Raw genomic sequence first — 17,148 nt, forward strand, 5'->3', positions numbered from 1 at the left:
AAGCTAAGATTGTGGTGCGAGTACTTTACCTGTCATGCCCAACATTCACTCGGACTATTACTTGAATTAGATGGTGTGAAGGATAGTCTGCAAAGCAAAGAAATCACCTGCTACCAGGGAGGCATGATCCTTCTCACACAGCAATGAAAAAAAAAAATAAAAAATAAAAGGCTTGCCCTCCCTCCAACAGCTTCTCATATAAGCTCACGAGTCATCACCGGAGACAAAAATGCCTTAGGAAAATCACTGTCCAATCCTAGTCACAGTGGACTGAACTTCCTCATAAGGTTACACAGATGATCACTCACAACTCAGTCATTGAGGCTACTGCTGAAAGACAGGGAAGAAAACTACCCACATTTCAAATTTTTTAAATAACTAACAATTTCCTAGTTACAACCGTTAAACTCTTCCATAGAATGCTCCTTTACCTCATATTTGATTCTTTATTTTTAAAGATTTATATTTATATTATTTGTATGAGTGTTTCATCTGCATCATGTGTGCACCTGGTACTGGTAGAGGCCAGAGGAAAGCATCAGATTCCATGGAAATAGAGTCATATGGTTGTGAGCCACCGTGTGATTGCTGGGAATTGAACCTGGGTCCTCTGCAAGTGCAGCTATTGCTGTCAACTGCTGAGGTATCTCTCCAGCCCCTTTCTTTAGGTATCAATGTCTCCTAAAAACCAAAAGCAACAAAGATTTCAGGGATAACCACATGTTTTGCTTACAAGTAATGTTATATGGCCTAAGAAGATTGTATTCACATATAAAAATATGAATGTGTAAAAAAAAAGAAAAGAAAAAGAAAAAAATATGAATGTGTATATAGAATATATGAACAGGTAAAGAAGAAGTGACCATAAATTTGAGAAATGGGAGGGTAGCATGGGTAGTATTAGAAAGCAGAAAAAGAAAGGGGAAATAATATGATTATATTTTAATTTTAAAACTTAATAATTTAGTAAATAAGGGAAAATAAAAGTTTTAAATTTAAAACAGGTATCTGCATGACATCTCCATTGAAATGTTACTTAGTTTCCTAGTAAGGAACAATTGGTGCTGCATTCTGTTTTATTCATGGAATCTTACAACACTTCTGTTAATAGCAGTAGAGACATAGACACAGTGCTACACTACATTTCCACCAGCTGCACATAGATACCTTCCCCTAATCTTTTAGCAAACTTGATGCTGATAAACCTACATTCTAGGTTTCAATACAGAAAAGAATCAAAGGCCTAGCTATAGTTGTGCAGCATTGGGGTTGCTAAGAATAGATGGCAAGCTGCTTAGGGCAAGAATGCAATCATGGCTGCGGGCTTCCCCAAGGAGAGTCCTTGTGTTGGAAGTCGTTTTTGACAGAGATTTTCAAGCACAGGATTCAGGGCAAGAGACATGCTTAGGGGAAGAGAAGACACAGATGTGTGTACTGGCTTTTTAACGGAGAGTCAAAAATTGATCTTCACATTAGCAAAATATAGGATTTTGGTAGCTATCAAATTGCATTTCCAACTGTTGCAAAGCAAGTTATTTTTTGTTGTTTTCTTGTTTTTGGATAAGTGAGAGGGTGACTGGAGTTACGTGGATGATAGCATAACCTGGCAAGTTAAAATTAGGAGCCACTGGTGTTATGCAAGGTGTTCAACACATGTATCTCCCTGCTAATGAGGCTTCTGGTGAGAGTTCTGGAAGCTGCAGGTTACTAGAAGAAAAGGAAAAATCCTCAAGCCAAGGTTCTCAACCTGTGGATCACCATCCATTTGGAATCAAACCAGCTTTTCACCTAAGACTATCAGAAAACACATATATTTATATTAAGACTCTGCAATCATGAAGAAGAAACAAAAATAATTTTCTGGTTAGGAGTCACCCCGACTTGAGGAACCACATTAAATGGTCACAATGTTAGGAAGGATAAGAACCAATATGGTAAGCAGTTGGTAATTGTTTCCCAATCCCAATCCATTTGTCAATTTATTTGATTGCCTTATGCAGTAGGTAGTATATTCCTTCGTGGCTGGTAAGCCTAGGAATATTAAAAGACAACATTTGAAAAAAGTTTTCTCTGATATTAACGAGCTTTCTTTGCAATTCTAGAATCAAGCACATTTTGTACCAAAAATATTTCCTAAGACACTGCTGTTATAAGCAATAATATATATATTATACACACACACACATGCATGCACAAGAAACTGCAGTGAGCTTCAGAGATAGGCTGCTTCTGATTGGCTGAGACGTGTGCATTCTAATTGTTTGTTTCTGTGTATGTTGGTGTATCGTTTCAATATAAATGTTAGCTACTTGCTGAGGTTGGTTCCTGAGTATGTTTTTTTTTTTTTTTTTTTTTTTTTTTTTTTTTTTTTTATCATTTGAGCAGAATGCTGCAAATTTTCTTCCTGAGTGGTAGACACATTTTTCATTACACAAGGAAAGATTTGAAATTGAATTCAAAATATAATGCAGGATAAACAAATTTCAGTGTCTTCACCATCACTTTCCTCACATAAAAAAAGATGAAGAAATGATGCTGTGACTTAAATATTTTGAAAGTAAAACAATAAATTCTGTGTTAGTTCTTTTTGGTGTGTTAAAATATCTTGCTGAAGCACCTTAAGAGAGGAGGAGCATATTTTTCTCATTTATTTAGCCATATAGTCCTTCATGGTGGGATGGCATGGCAGCCAGGATTTCTGTGGATGTAGGAGCTTGTGGCAGCTGTCTGATCATTTCTCAGTAGAACAGGAAACAGAGAGAGGACCAAACAGATCAAAAGACCGCAAGGTCCATGGTCTACCCTCTATGACATAATTCTTCCATCTAGCGCCTAAATCACCAAGATTCTACCTTTCCTCAAAAATCACCGCCTGCTGGGGACCAAATGTTCAATCACACAAACCTGTCGGGTATGTTTCCCATTCAAAGCAAATCACTGGGTGGGTTCATCTTGTCAGGGGTATGGCGTTTGTTTTAACCATACACACTAGAAATAAAGCCTTGGTAGCTCTAGTTATCTGAGATAGTTTGTCTTCCTTTCTCTTCCATTAGGCCACAGAGCTTAAGCAAAGGCATGTTGAGATTACTCACTGTCACCTCCTGTGCAGTAGACTCCTTTTCTGGCTGGTAGCAAACCCACACATTGAGTGAACATCCTTTGTAACGGCTTTGTGTCAACCCGACACACTGCATTGCAGCCTCTGTCAGGAGCACAGTAGCTGTTTTACTACGAGGGTGTTGAGGGTCAATGTACAAAGTACAGACACTGAAGTCAGCCCTTGGTAAAAGCACACAGAAACCCGTCAATGCCATTGTGTTTGCTTGCTTAACTTAGGAGGAGAGAATCATATGAAAGGTACACACGGAAGGGTTTCTGTATGCTTTTACCAAGGCTTGACATTAGTGACTGTAGTTTGTACGTAAGATATGACATCACGCTGGGTGAGTGTTGTCAACGGCAGGAGCCTCACCTCGTGCTTCTCTGCCAGGTACCCTACTCAACTTACATGCTACTTAGACAATCCAATCACCCTCATTTTGCGGAATGAAGTAGATTGCAGAAGAGTTTGTTCACTAATTTGCTTGCTATTTTTTTCCCTGAAATCAGAGTCGAGTTTCATAAGTTTAAAGAAATGTAACATGTTCTTTAAATCCATCCTACATGAGATCATAGGGTTGTGACCTGTACTGACTATTTGCATCTTGTCACTGTCTTTGTTTAGTTTCTAGGTCATGTTTATGTGTCTATTTCTAATTCTTAATCTTGGTCTCCCTTACCTGTGAAGGAGGTATGATTCTTTCTGTCTATACTGTAGTGTGTGTGTGTGTGTGTGTGTGTGTGTGTGTGTGCGTGTGTGTGTAATCTAATATGCACCTATGTTAAATCATGTACACTTAAGTATTTGGGAAGTAAAACTATATTGGTATATGTGATATTCTAAAAACCATTTTTAAAAAACAGTCCCCAAAAAGGAAAACTTTTCCAATCTTCAAAACTCATGCAACCAAGGAAGAAAATAGAAATCAAACCACAGAAGTGAAATATATTAATTTTCTAATGCTATAAAGTTATAACAAATGGGTCAGATTGACTTGCCCTATGTCTAGTTTTTCGTGGTGTCTGTGGTTAGGAGTTGGCATGGCCTACTTGATCTCTCTGTATAGTGTCCTCATAGAGTGCTGTCCATGTTGGAAAGATGACCTCATGGACTCCTTTGGAGAAGCATCTTCTCCCAATACAATTCTGTTTGTTGGCAAAATACGTATACTACCATTTCAGTCACATAGGGCTATGATGCCTCCTGGCAGTATTCCATAAAATTCCTTAGATAGCACTTTCTACCATGCCTCCCAGCTTTGGAAACCACAATATAGTACATTGATTCTTTCAGACCAGCACAAGAAAATATGTTTAACAAAATATTCCTATTAAAGAGTTATTCAACATAGTATAACAAATTGCTTGTTATCATCTCACATTATAAATACCTACACATTCAGAAACAAGTGGCAAGAATCCCCCAAAACTGTTTATGCCATGGGTGAGGATGTTGTGCGTAAACCTGAGGAACTAGTTTCCCGTACTTGAGAGCAGCATGTAGCTTACATATAGCTATTGCTGATTTTGACAACAAAGAAACTTATGAATGAAGGTAGCCTCCTTATTGACAGAGAACTTTGATTGATTTCTATGTCCTTAGGGATGCAGAATAGACTGCTCTCTGACAACAAAGTCTACGATACTGTTTCAGCATGAGTGATGCTCATTCTTATCCAGACACGTGCAGGCACACTCACAGAAAAGGATTGATCATGTTGAATAAAAGGACAATTATGGAAGGTATTTGATTATTTTGTTTGAAGAAGCAATGCAAAAATTTGTTATTTATTGCCTGAAAGATTTTTTAATATTAGATTTATTACAGGAGTAAAGACATTTGCATTTCCATTGAAGCATTATCCTCCCAAATTCTTTGTTTTTCCATCAGGATTTCATACCTGATTTCCTCTGTTTAATAATCTCAGCACACAATCTCATCTTGAGGATGTGCTTTGTTATTGTTGTTGTGGGGTACAGTGATGAAGGCTTATAATCTCAGCACTCAGGAGATCATGTCCAAAGGATCATGACTTTAAAGCCATGCTTCTGTATATAACAAGTCTCAGGTCCGCCTTGGCTGCAATAGGTAGACACTTTGTTAAAAAAGCAAAGTGAAAAACTAAATAAAATTTTAAAAATTAGAGAAATGTTAGTTAATGTTTTCTTATACTGAGACTATCCATAAAAGCTACATTGCAGATTTTGACTTTGAAATAAAATAAGCCTGTGTTTGGAGGAGAGAACTTTAGAACAATGGAGTGATAAAATGTGATGCCAGAGTTGTAGGGGGCAGAGACTAATTTTGCAGTTGGCATATTATATAGTAATCTACTTAATTTTTATACATATACCATATCTCTACAACTACCATTATGTTTAGTTTTTACTGAAATGCAACTGAATATTCAAAGCTCTGTTTTAATTCTGACTTACAGGCAGGAGTTAAACAGTAGGAAGCTGGTACATGCTCAGGTGCATAGCACAGGCTGGCTCTTTCCTCTCTCCCCCTGTGTTACTTCCCTGGAATCTAAAAGCTAGCCAGCAGAGCTAACTCCTGAACACATTAAAAGGAAAATTCTTACTACTTCCTTGAATCTATAGTCGTTACAGTTGTAGACCACAAATGAACATGTGCTATAGCACTGTGGAAAATTCTAGGTGTGTTGGTTCAGAGACAAATTTCAGAATAGATATTCAAGTGTAATCCTTTGCTTATATTCACCTGTTTGTTTGTGTGTGCTTTAGCATGTAGATGATGGGAGGATATCATGTGTGTATCTCTTTCCTACAAAACCAAAGCACATATATGAGGATGGGTCATCAGGCAAGCTCTCTGCATCTTCCTAGTGCAGCCAACCCTCCCCCCTCAAATATAAGAAAAAGGGAAATGATAATAATAATAATAATAATAATAATAATAATAATAATAATAATAATAATAATAATAATAATCGTTTCTTTTGGCTTTCTAGAAGAATAATATGAAGTGGATATAATCTTTGCCTTCTGGCCTTTATAGAGACCAAAGTAGAAATGTCCCATCACCTGATGCTACAGAAGCACTTATTTTTGTATAAGGGAATATTTTATAGAGGGAAATTCTTACCCATAGAAATTATCCAAATGCAACTAAGATCTCATTTTATAGTCTTGCCATTTGGCTTGCATATAAAGAAGGTATTAGAGAGATGAGAATTTACACACATAACATCAAGTGCAGGGTTTGGTATTGTAATGCTCCTCATGAATAAAGAACGTGGTAGGAAAGAAAGATAATCAAACTGAAAAACGTTTGGCAAGTGATAAAAAAGACCGAAGGATGTGTTAGTTGTATAGAATGTTACTATAAAATTAGCTTTGCTTTCCGTTTAAACTTCTCCCAGATATAAATTACTTTAAGTATGGAGAGTACCCTATACCCTGTGGCTAATATCCACTTGTTAGTGAATAAATATATGTGTATTTCTGGGTCTGGGTTACCTCACTAAGGGTGATCTTTTCTAATTCCATCCATGAAAACTTCATTATTTCAAATATAAGATAATTTTCCCACACATTATATATATTTCTACTATAATATGCTGTATTATACCCATGCAACTCAATTACAACTCAAGGTTTGTTTCCACACTAGAAAGTGTGATTGTAGGCTGTTTAGGATAATTAGTACAAGCTGATTGTCAGTTGATCAAATCATGGTCATGTCAACTACTAGTCTATTATACATCCATGCTTTAACAGATAGATATAATTTTATAGATACATAAAGGTGAAATGGTTAGATAAAGTCTTCAAAAGCCTCAGAGACCTACAGAATATGGCATTTAAAGATATGTTTATTATTTTAAAGATTCTTTGACAACAAGAAAGGTTAACCCCTGGCAACATGCAGCCTACCTCAGAGAAGATGATGAGCATCAAAGAACCTCCTTATGGAGATGGCATCAAATTTGGCAAACCAGCCATTCAGAAAATGTCCTCATTTCTGCCACAGACAGAATTCTGAGTAAAATGAGCAAGCTTGGATGCAGGCAGAGTTGAAAACCCGACACTGCCAAGACAGGGTAAGCAAGTCCTCAGGAGTTCCTGCCTCACAAATATGTGTCAGATACAGTGGGTCAGAAGGCTGAAGGTGATGCTCCAACATTATAGAGAGTTTGGGTGACTATTTAGGCAGCAAACTCTCTCTGTCTTTTTTTTTTTGTTGTTCATTTTGGAAGATTCTAACTTGCACTATTGGTTTACTCAGGTAAGTAAGTTTTATTTGTTCTCAAGTCTCTGATGAGGTTGAAGACCAGATAGTTTAGTTTTATAATTAATCTTAGTTGTTGAGGGATTATGATGTTTTTATGTCTAGATAGGTGTTTTAAGTATATAGAGATGAGATATGATGGATATTGATTTACATCCAGAATTTTGACTCACCAAAATAAGAAAGATATTGTCTTCACATTTTCCAAATATAAAGAGCCAAAACACTATGAATGTAACATTTATGTAATTCCTGATTGATTCATCATCCTTCTTGCTCTATGTAGTGTATTTTATTTATGTGTAATAGTATAAATGTAGGGGTTCCAAGATGGCGGCAACCATTATGCACCGTACATGATCTACTTCACGGAGGCCAGGGACTTGAATGGAACCACAGACTGCTGGATCTAGAGAACTGTAGGTGAGTGGGGTCTCAAACTCCACAGACCCGGTGGGCTTGGCCCCAGGACAAGCAACAGCCCAGAAGTCCTGAACCCACTCCCCAGATGCTTGAACAGAACTAACCTGTGGGCTGCAGCCAGCCGATAAAGCACAAACTCACTGTGTGGGGCAGTGGTACACTGGAGGCCCTAGCCTGAGGGGTCTCAGGGAATAGGGTGAAACTGCCCTTGGATCCCTCCACCCACCCCACGCAAATTGTGGAGGTCCCCCAGGCTGAATGGAAACATAAGCGGCGAGGCCCACCAAAAAACAGCTAAAGTGGGCATGCAGCTCGAAGGTCAACCTGGGCCCAATCTAGAGCCCGACACAACGTACTGAGCTTGTAAAGAGGGACAGTTACAATCCAGCTTGGACTGCTTCCACAGGCCCAGCAGGATCTCCCACACTCTCGGGAGAGGCTGGACACCCCTGCAGTGTCTAATCTCAGACCTAAAAGGCAACTACAGCTTTGTGAGTGGTCGCAGCTACAGGGTTATAAAAAGTGCAGGCACCTTGGAGCCTGCCCATAGTCTGAAATGGTCCTGTCTCTGGGCCGCCACGTACTGATCCTGCACTCTCCAGCAGACAGAACCTAATTGGATCAGCTCCCAAGGCCCAACAGGATCGCCCACCATCTCAGGAGAGTCTGGACATGCCTGTGGTGTCTAACTACTGACTTAAAGGTGTCTACAGGTCCAAGGATCTGTGAGCAGTCCTTGATACAGGGTAGTGGAAAGCGCAGGCAGCTTGGAGCTTGCTGCGGTCTGAAACGGTCCTGACTCTGGGCTGTCTCATACTGATATTCCAATAGGCAGAACCTAACTGGATCATCTCCCACAGGCCTGTCAGGATCTCCCATGTTCTCAGGCAAGATTGGACACCTCTGCAGTGTTTAGAGGTGGAACTAAAAGGCAGCTATAGCTCAGAAAGTCTGATCCAACTGGGGTCTTGGCTACAAAGTGGCAGGAAGGACTAGTTGCTGGGACTAACCTACCCAACGAGAACACTTGTGTGCTGACCTTTTTCTAGGTCCCAAAACAGCTGATCTGAATTACAGCAGTAAAGTGAAAGGGACCAGACAGAAACTTACTTCCGCTGACTCAGTTCGGAGCCTAAGGTGTAGAGAAAATTCTCCAGGAAAGGAAACCAGATCACTTGTTTGTTCCAGGGAAGAACTCCCTCATCCCCACAGGCAAGGGCACACAACCTATAACCATTCACCAGCTATCCACTCTCAATGACCAGTGAAGGACACCAGAAGCTACCTCCCAGCATCAGAGACACCAAAATGACAAAAAGACAGTGTAAGAATGCAAACAAAACCCAAAACAGTTCAGAATCTCCAGACCCCAGTTACCCCAATGAAAGCAACCCAGAGAACCCAAAAACAATTGAACTACAAGAAAATGACCTCAAGACCTTAGTAAGGAGGATGATAATGGAAGAAATGAATAAAAGCTGTAAACAACTGCAGGAGGATGCAACCAAGCGTGCTGAAGACATAAAAGAGTCATATAGAGCGGCACCGGAAGAATTTCAGAAAAATACAAAAAAACAGATGAAGAAAATCATTAAACCAGTTCAATATGTGAAGATAAAAATGGAAGCTATGATAAAGGAACATGCAGAAGAAAAACGTGATCGAGGGGACTTAGAGAAGAAAGCAATCACCATAGAGGTGACGTTCTCTAACATAATCCAAGAAATGGAGGGTTGAGTATCGGGACTTGAGGATACAATTGTAGAATTTGAAACAACCATCAAAAGAAAATTCTAAATCTAAACAGTTTCTGACACAGAACATCCAAGAAATCAAGGGCATCATGAAAAGACAAAACTTGAGATTAATAGGTAGGGAGGAAAGAGAGGATGCCTGATTCCATGGTCCAGAAAATATCTTCGACAAAATCATAGAAGAAAATTTTCCTAATCTGAAGAAGGAGATGCATGAGCAGACAAGAAGCCTATAGAACACCAAATAGAATAGAGCAGAAAAGAAAATCTTCCCACCACATAATAATAAAAACACAAAATATACAGAAGAAGGAAAAAATATTAAAAGCAACAAGAGAAAAAGGCCGAGTAACATAATCGCAGACCTATCAGAATTACACCCCAATTTTCAGCAGAGACCATGAAAGCTGGAAAGGCCTGGACAAAGGTCCTTCAAACCCTAAGAGGCCACAGGTGACAGGCCAGAATACTATACCCAGCAAAACTATCAATAACCATTGGTGGAGAAAACAAGGTAGTCCATGACAGAAACAAAATCAAAATACATATCCATAAATCTGGCCTTACAGAAGTTACTAGATGGAAAATGCCACCCCAAAGGGTCAAGTTACAACCAAAATTACATAGGAAATAGATAACAACACCATCACAAAATCACAACCTCACAAATCTTGGCTGTAACAAACAGCAAAAATGAATGGACTTAACAGTCACTGGTCATTAATATTTCTCAACATCAGTAGTCTCAATTCTCCATTAAAAAGACAGAGACTAACAAAGGGGATGCATAAACATGACTCAACATTCTTCTGCATTCAAGAAACACAACTCAACCACAAGGACAGACACTATCTCAGAGTAAAAGGTTGGGGAAAAATATTCCAAGCAAATGGTCACAAGAATCAAGATGGTGTAGCCATTGTAGTGTTTAATAAAATAGACTTTCAACCAAAATTAATCAAAAGGGATGAGGAAGGACACTTTATACTCATCAAAGGAAAAGTCAACCAAGAAGACATCACAATGTTGAACATCGATGCTCCTAATACAAGGGCACCCACATTTGTAAAAGATCTGCTAAAAAAGCTTAAACCACTCATTGATCCCCACAGATTAATAGTGGGAGACTTCAACACCCCACTTTCACTTTCACTTTGAAATAGAATATAAGCTGGAAAATAACTTCATTAACCAACATCATAAATCAAGTGCATCTAACAGATATCTATAGAACTTTTTACCCAAACACAAAGGATTATACCTTCTTCTCAGCACCCCATGGAACTTTCTCTAAAATTGATAATATGCTAGTTCACAAAGAAAGCCTGAACAGATAAAGAAGATTGAAATAATACATACCTTGTATCCTACCAGATCACCATGGTCTAAGGTTGGGCTTCAACAACAACAGAAATAACAGAAAGCCTACACACATATGGAAACCAAACAACTCTCTACTTAATGATACCTAGGTCAGGGAAGAAATAAAGGACTTCTTCAAATTCAATGAAAATGAAAGAACAACATACTCAATTATGTGGGAAACAATGAAAGTGGTGCTAAGAGGAAAATTCATAGCACTAAGTGACTTTAGAAAGAATGTGGATACATCCCACATAAACAACTTAATGACAGAGCTCGAACCCCTAGGAAAAAAAGAAGCAGAAACACAGAAGAGGTGTATACGTCTGGAAATAATCAAACTCAGGGCTGAAATCAATACTTTAGAAACAAAGAGAATAATTCAAAGAATCAACAAAACCAGAAGCTGTTTTTTTTTGGTGAAAATCAACAAGATAGATAAACCATTAGCCAAACTAACTAAAAGACAGAGAAACAATATCCAAAACAACATAATCAGAAGTGAAATGGGAGAAATAATATCAGGCTCTGAAGAAATACAAAGAATCATAAGAACCTTATTTAAAGATTTTTATGCCACAAAATTTGACAATCTAACGGAAGTGAACAATTTTCCCTACCAATTCCACTTGCCAAAACAGAATCAAGTACAGATAAACAAATTAAATAGCCCTATTTTGCCTATAGAGATAGGCAAACAGAAATAATTGACAGTGTCACAACCAAAAAAGGCCCAGGGCCAAATAGCTTCAGTGCAGAATTCTACCAGACCTTCAAGGAGGAACTAATACCAATTCTCTTCAAGCTACTCCAAAAGATAGAAATGGATGTAACATTACCAAATTCTTTCTGTGAGGAAATAGTCACATTGATACCTAAGCCCCATAAAGACCCAACAAAAAAGAGAATTTCAGATCATTTTCTCTTATGAACATCGATGCAAAAATGCTCAATAAAATACTCGCAAAATGAATACAAGAACATATAAAAGACATCATTCACCATGATCAGGTAGGCTTCATTCCAGGCATGCAGGGATGATTTAACATATGGAAATCCATCAATGTAATCCACCTTATCAACAAAGTGAAAGAGCAAAGCCACATGATCATCTCCTTAGTTGCAGGGAAAGCATTTCACAAAATCCAACACCCATTAATGTTTAAAGTTCTGATATCCAAATGGGAAATGAAGAAGTCAAGTTATCCCTCTTTGCAGAAGATATGATAGTATATATAAGTGACCCCATAATTCTACCAGAGAATACTTATAATTGGTAAACACCTTCAGCAAATTGGCTGGATACAAAATTAATTCAAAAAGTGAGTAGCTTTCCTATATAAAAATGACAAACATTCAGAGGAAGAAATTAGGAAAACTACACCCTTAACGATAGCCACAAGCAATATAAAATATCTAGGAGTAACTCTAACCAAGCAAGTGAAGAACTTGTTTGAAAAAAAACTTTAAATATCTGAAGAAAGAAATTGAAGATGATATTGGAAGATGGAGGGATCTCCCTTGTTCATGGATTGGGAGAATTAGCATAATAAAAATGGTCATCATTCCAAAAGCAATTTACAGATTCAATACAATCCCTATCAAAACACCTACTAAATATTTTAAAGATATTGAAGGATCAAGTCTCAATTTCATATGGAGAAACAAAAAGCCTCGAAGACCCAGAGATGAATCCACACACATTTGGTCACTTGATTTTTTGACAAAGAAGCCAAATCTATTCAATGGAAAAAGAATAGTATCTTCAACACATGGTGCTGGTCTAACTGGATGTGTACATGTAGAAAAATACAATTAGACCCATATTTGTCACCATGCACAAAAGCCAAGTCTAAGTGGATTAAAGACCTCAACATAAAACCTGAGACATTAAATTAGTTAGAGAAAAAAGTGTGAAGAGCCTGAAACACATTGGCACAGGAGAGAATTTCCTAAACAGACCACCTACAGCCCAGGCCTTAAGGTCAACAATTAATAAATGGGTCCTCATGAGGCTGAGATGCTTCTGTAAGTCAGGAGATATTGTCAACAGAACAAAGTGACAAACTACAGACTGGGAAAAGATCTTCACCAACCCTACATCTGACAAAGGTCTAATATCCAAAATACATGAAGAACTCAATAAAGTAAACACCACCAATCCAATCCGAATAACCCATTTAAGAAATGGTGCTCAGAACTAAACAGAGAATTCTCAACAGAGGAATAGCAAATGGCTGAGAAACACTTAAAGAAATGCTCAGCATCGTTTGTCATCAGAGAAATGAAAGCAAAACTACACTGAGATTCCATCTCACACCCACTAGAATGACTAAAATTAAAAATCCAAGTGACGCTACATGCTGGCAAAGATGTTGGAAAAGAGGAACACTCCTTCGTTGCTGGTGGGAATGCAAACTGGTACAACAAGTTTGTTTATCTATCTGGTGCTTTCTCAGAAAAAGGGGAATAGGGCTTCCTCAAGACCCAGCTATTCCACTCCTTGGAATGTACACAGAAAATTCTCTACCACACAACAGGGACATATGCTCAACCATGTTCATAGCAGCCTTATTCATAATAGCCAAACCATGGAAACAGCTTACGTGTCCCTCTGTAGAAGAATGGATAAAGAAACTGTGGTACATTTACACTATGGAATACTACTCAGTTATTAAAAACAAGGAATTCCTGAAATTTGTGGACAAATGGATTGAACTAGAAATGATCATAATGAGTGAGTTCACCCAGAAGCAGACTCTAGCCCAAAGGACATGTCTTATGAAAGTCTTCACTTACCAGAAAAGTGGTTCAGAGGGGGAGAACATCCTATTGGGACTTTAGGTGAGAGAAGCATGGGAGAATAGGGAAATGGAAGGATCCACAGGGTCCTAGAAACCAAAAGAAGAACATTATTGCGGGTAGATCTGGGCCCAGGGTTCCTGCTCAAACTATGACACCTGCCAAGAACAATATGGGCAGTAAGCTTCAAACTCCTACCAAATCTAGCCAATGGACAGGGCATTCTCCACAGTTGAGTGGAGAGTGGGGTCTGACTTTCACATGAACTCTGGTGTCCCACATTTGACCACATCCCATTGATGGGGAGGACTGTTGGCACTCAGAGGAAGGATAGCAGCCTACCAAGAAGAGACTTGATACTCTATAAGCATATACAGGGGAAGGAGGTCCCCTTCAGTCACAGACATAAGGGAGGGGACCAGGGGGAAGTGGGAGGGAGGGAGGAATGGGATAATACAAGGGATGGCCTAACAATTGAGATGTAATATGAATAAATTAATAAAATATTTAAAAATAGTATAAAAGTTTATGTAAAATAAGATGGGAAAAACAAATAAAATTAATTCTTTTAGGGAAGTAAGAACACACATTTAGAGAATGTGAAGTTTAAATTGTGTTTATTAACTTTTAATTGACTATATTTGATTTGAGGAATTTTATGTAGAAATATTTTCATGATAAAAAAAAGCTTGTTGGAATATCTTCTCTGCTAGCATAAAATTATGATAAATAGTTCATTATTATTCACATGTATTTTAAAAATATTTTTGTTATTTTTTCTTCTCTCAGCTATAACTAAAAACATGTGTAATTTGTTCATGTCATAAGTATCTTTTCTGCTATACTTGCAGACAGTATGCTACCATCACTGTCCCTTGAGTGGCCTTACCCAACAGCTTACAGAAAACAGATGCAGAGACCAACAGCCAAACATTGTGTGGAGCTCAGGGAATCTTGTGAAAGAGAGGGATAAAGGACAGAGGGAGCGAGAGAGGTCAAGAACTCCACAATAAAACCTACAAAATAAACTAACCCTGGGCCCATAGGGACTAACAATGACTGGACTACAGGCCAAGGAGCATTCATGGGACAGGTCTAGGACCCTTATACATATGTAATAGATTTGTAGCCTGGTTTTCATGAGGATCCTCATAGCAAATGAAGCATGGGTCATCTCTGACTCTGTTTCTTGTCTTTTAATATATTTCCCCAAACTGAGATGCCTTGTTTAGTCTTAATAGAATAAAATGTACCTAGGTCTACTGCAACTTGATATTTATTTTTTTTTTATTAATTTATTCTTGTTACATCTCAATGTTTATCCCATCCCTTGTATCCTCCCATTCCTCCCCCCCCCCCATTTTTCCATTATTCCCCTCCCCTATGACTGTTCCTGAGGGGGATTACCTCCCCCTATATATTCTTATAGGGTATCAAGTCTCTTCTTGGCTACTTGCTGTCCTTCCTCTGAGTGCCACCAGGTCTCCCCCTCCAGGGGACATGGTCAAATGTGAGGCACCAGAGTACGTGAGAAAGTCGTATCACACTCTCCACTCAACTGTGGAGAATATTCTGACCATTGGCTAGATCTGGGAAGGGGTTTAAAGTTTACCTCCTGTATTGTCCTTGGCTGGTGCCTTAGTTTGAGCGGGACCCCTGGGCCCAAATCTGCCTATCATATTGTTCTACTTGTAGATTTCTAGGACCCTCTGGATCCTTTTATTTTGCTGTTCTCCCATGTGTCTCTCATTTAGAGTCAAGGAGGGTTGACATCTACGGTAGGCCTCACTTTTTCTGAGGAGAAGAGAGAAGCTGTAGGGGGAGGGAGGTAAGAGGAAGTAGTTGGGAGGAGAGGAAGGAAGGGATGCTGCTATTGGGGTGTAAAGTAAATAAGTGAACTAATGGGAGAAACATACCTAGAAGGATGCCAGGAAAGAAAGCAACATGGTAGGTCTCTGAATCTATTATCAATCATAATGCATGTTAAAGCACATTCCAGCCAGACACGTTTAAATTGTGGGAATAGCCCAAAGTAATTTTCTCATGAAGCTCTTTTACTACAGACACATCATTTACCTTCATATGGATATACTTTATATATAAAATATCATTCTCAAAAGTCTACACTTTCAAAGCACTGATTCAAATATTTTAAAGACTTGGAAATTTAATACATAAATACTAATTTCAACTGCGACATACTTGAGCATTAAATTAGATGATATTAATAGTTATATGATGCCATAGGAATAAGTTTAGAACTAATAAAATAATTCTATAGTGGGGGAAGGAAAGCATGATATATCATATATGAGTTTTCTCTAAAAATAAAATAGATGTCTAGAGACACGTGCTTCTCTTCATTTCTCTTGTATCCCTCCTTTTCCTGCACTGCTGGATCTCAGAATGTGGGAATGAAGTACCTTACAATTTTGTTAGTTTTTATTGAGTTCTGCTTTGTCTTGTTGGTTCTTTTTGTGTCAGAATTCTTGCCCTGAAGCCCTGATTGGCCTAACTCACACCTAACAAGTGATGAGTAGTCAGTATTGGCGCTCATGTCTGTTGAAGATTTTATATAACTCACAAGAGAGTCAGAATCATCATGTCAGCTCATAACTAGAATTATATTCATTCCACTTAGTAAATAGAGAAAAACTGAAATGTAAAAGTCAATTTATGTGTCCACATTTTTAAATAAGAATTGCATATTACTGAGGGATTGTAAAATGAGATGCCAATTTTATATGCCAATAATTTAAGCCTATGAATTTTAACTACTAGCACCATAAATGGAGGGGTTGTATAATAAAAATTGGGAAGGGCATGTAACTCAAAAACTAGATAAAAAAACAAGTTAGAATAAAAAGTAACCCTGGGAGCATAAGGAAATTGAAACAACTTAAGTATGTTGTTTAATTTTACATGACCACACAGATGTTTCCTATTTTCTACAACTTTGTAATGCACTGCTTGGGATTCTCTTTACTCACTAAGCTTGTTAATCTATGTCTCAGGACAAAATGAAATACCTGAGGATGGGTCATGTGTAATGAGAAGAGATTCATTCATCTCCACCTTTCAAACATCTCCAGTAAGTGCCCAAGGTTGATGGATTCCCAATGGCAAAGGCATGAATGAAGACCTTTTTTTTTTTTAGAAAAGACACCCAAGGGAGAGTCAGGACACCTGGTCCTTTCTTTTGTATCTACTGACTCTCCAGGAAGCTAGAATGTGATTTCACCATTAATCGTTTCCTGAAGAGATATCCTTAATTATCTACCTAATTACATCCCTCTAGACGCATGTCAATTCTTCTTACATCTCTCAACATGACTGCAATATAGGCTGATCTTACAGCACATGAAGCCTTCTGGAAAAAATTTGAATCCAGTACAAATTTTGTCATTGAGTACACACTAACATTAGAAAATTACTATTAAAAATAATAAACAA

This window comes from Acomys russatus, chromosome 14 (genome assembly GCF_903995435.1).
Source record: "Acomys russatus chromosome 14, mAcoRus1.1, whole genome shotgun sequence".
NCBI classification, from domain to species: Eukaryota; Metazoa; Chordata; class Mammalia; order Rodentia; family Muridae; genus Acomys; species Acomys russatus.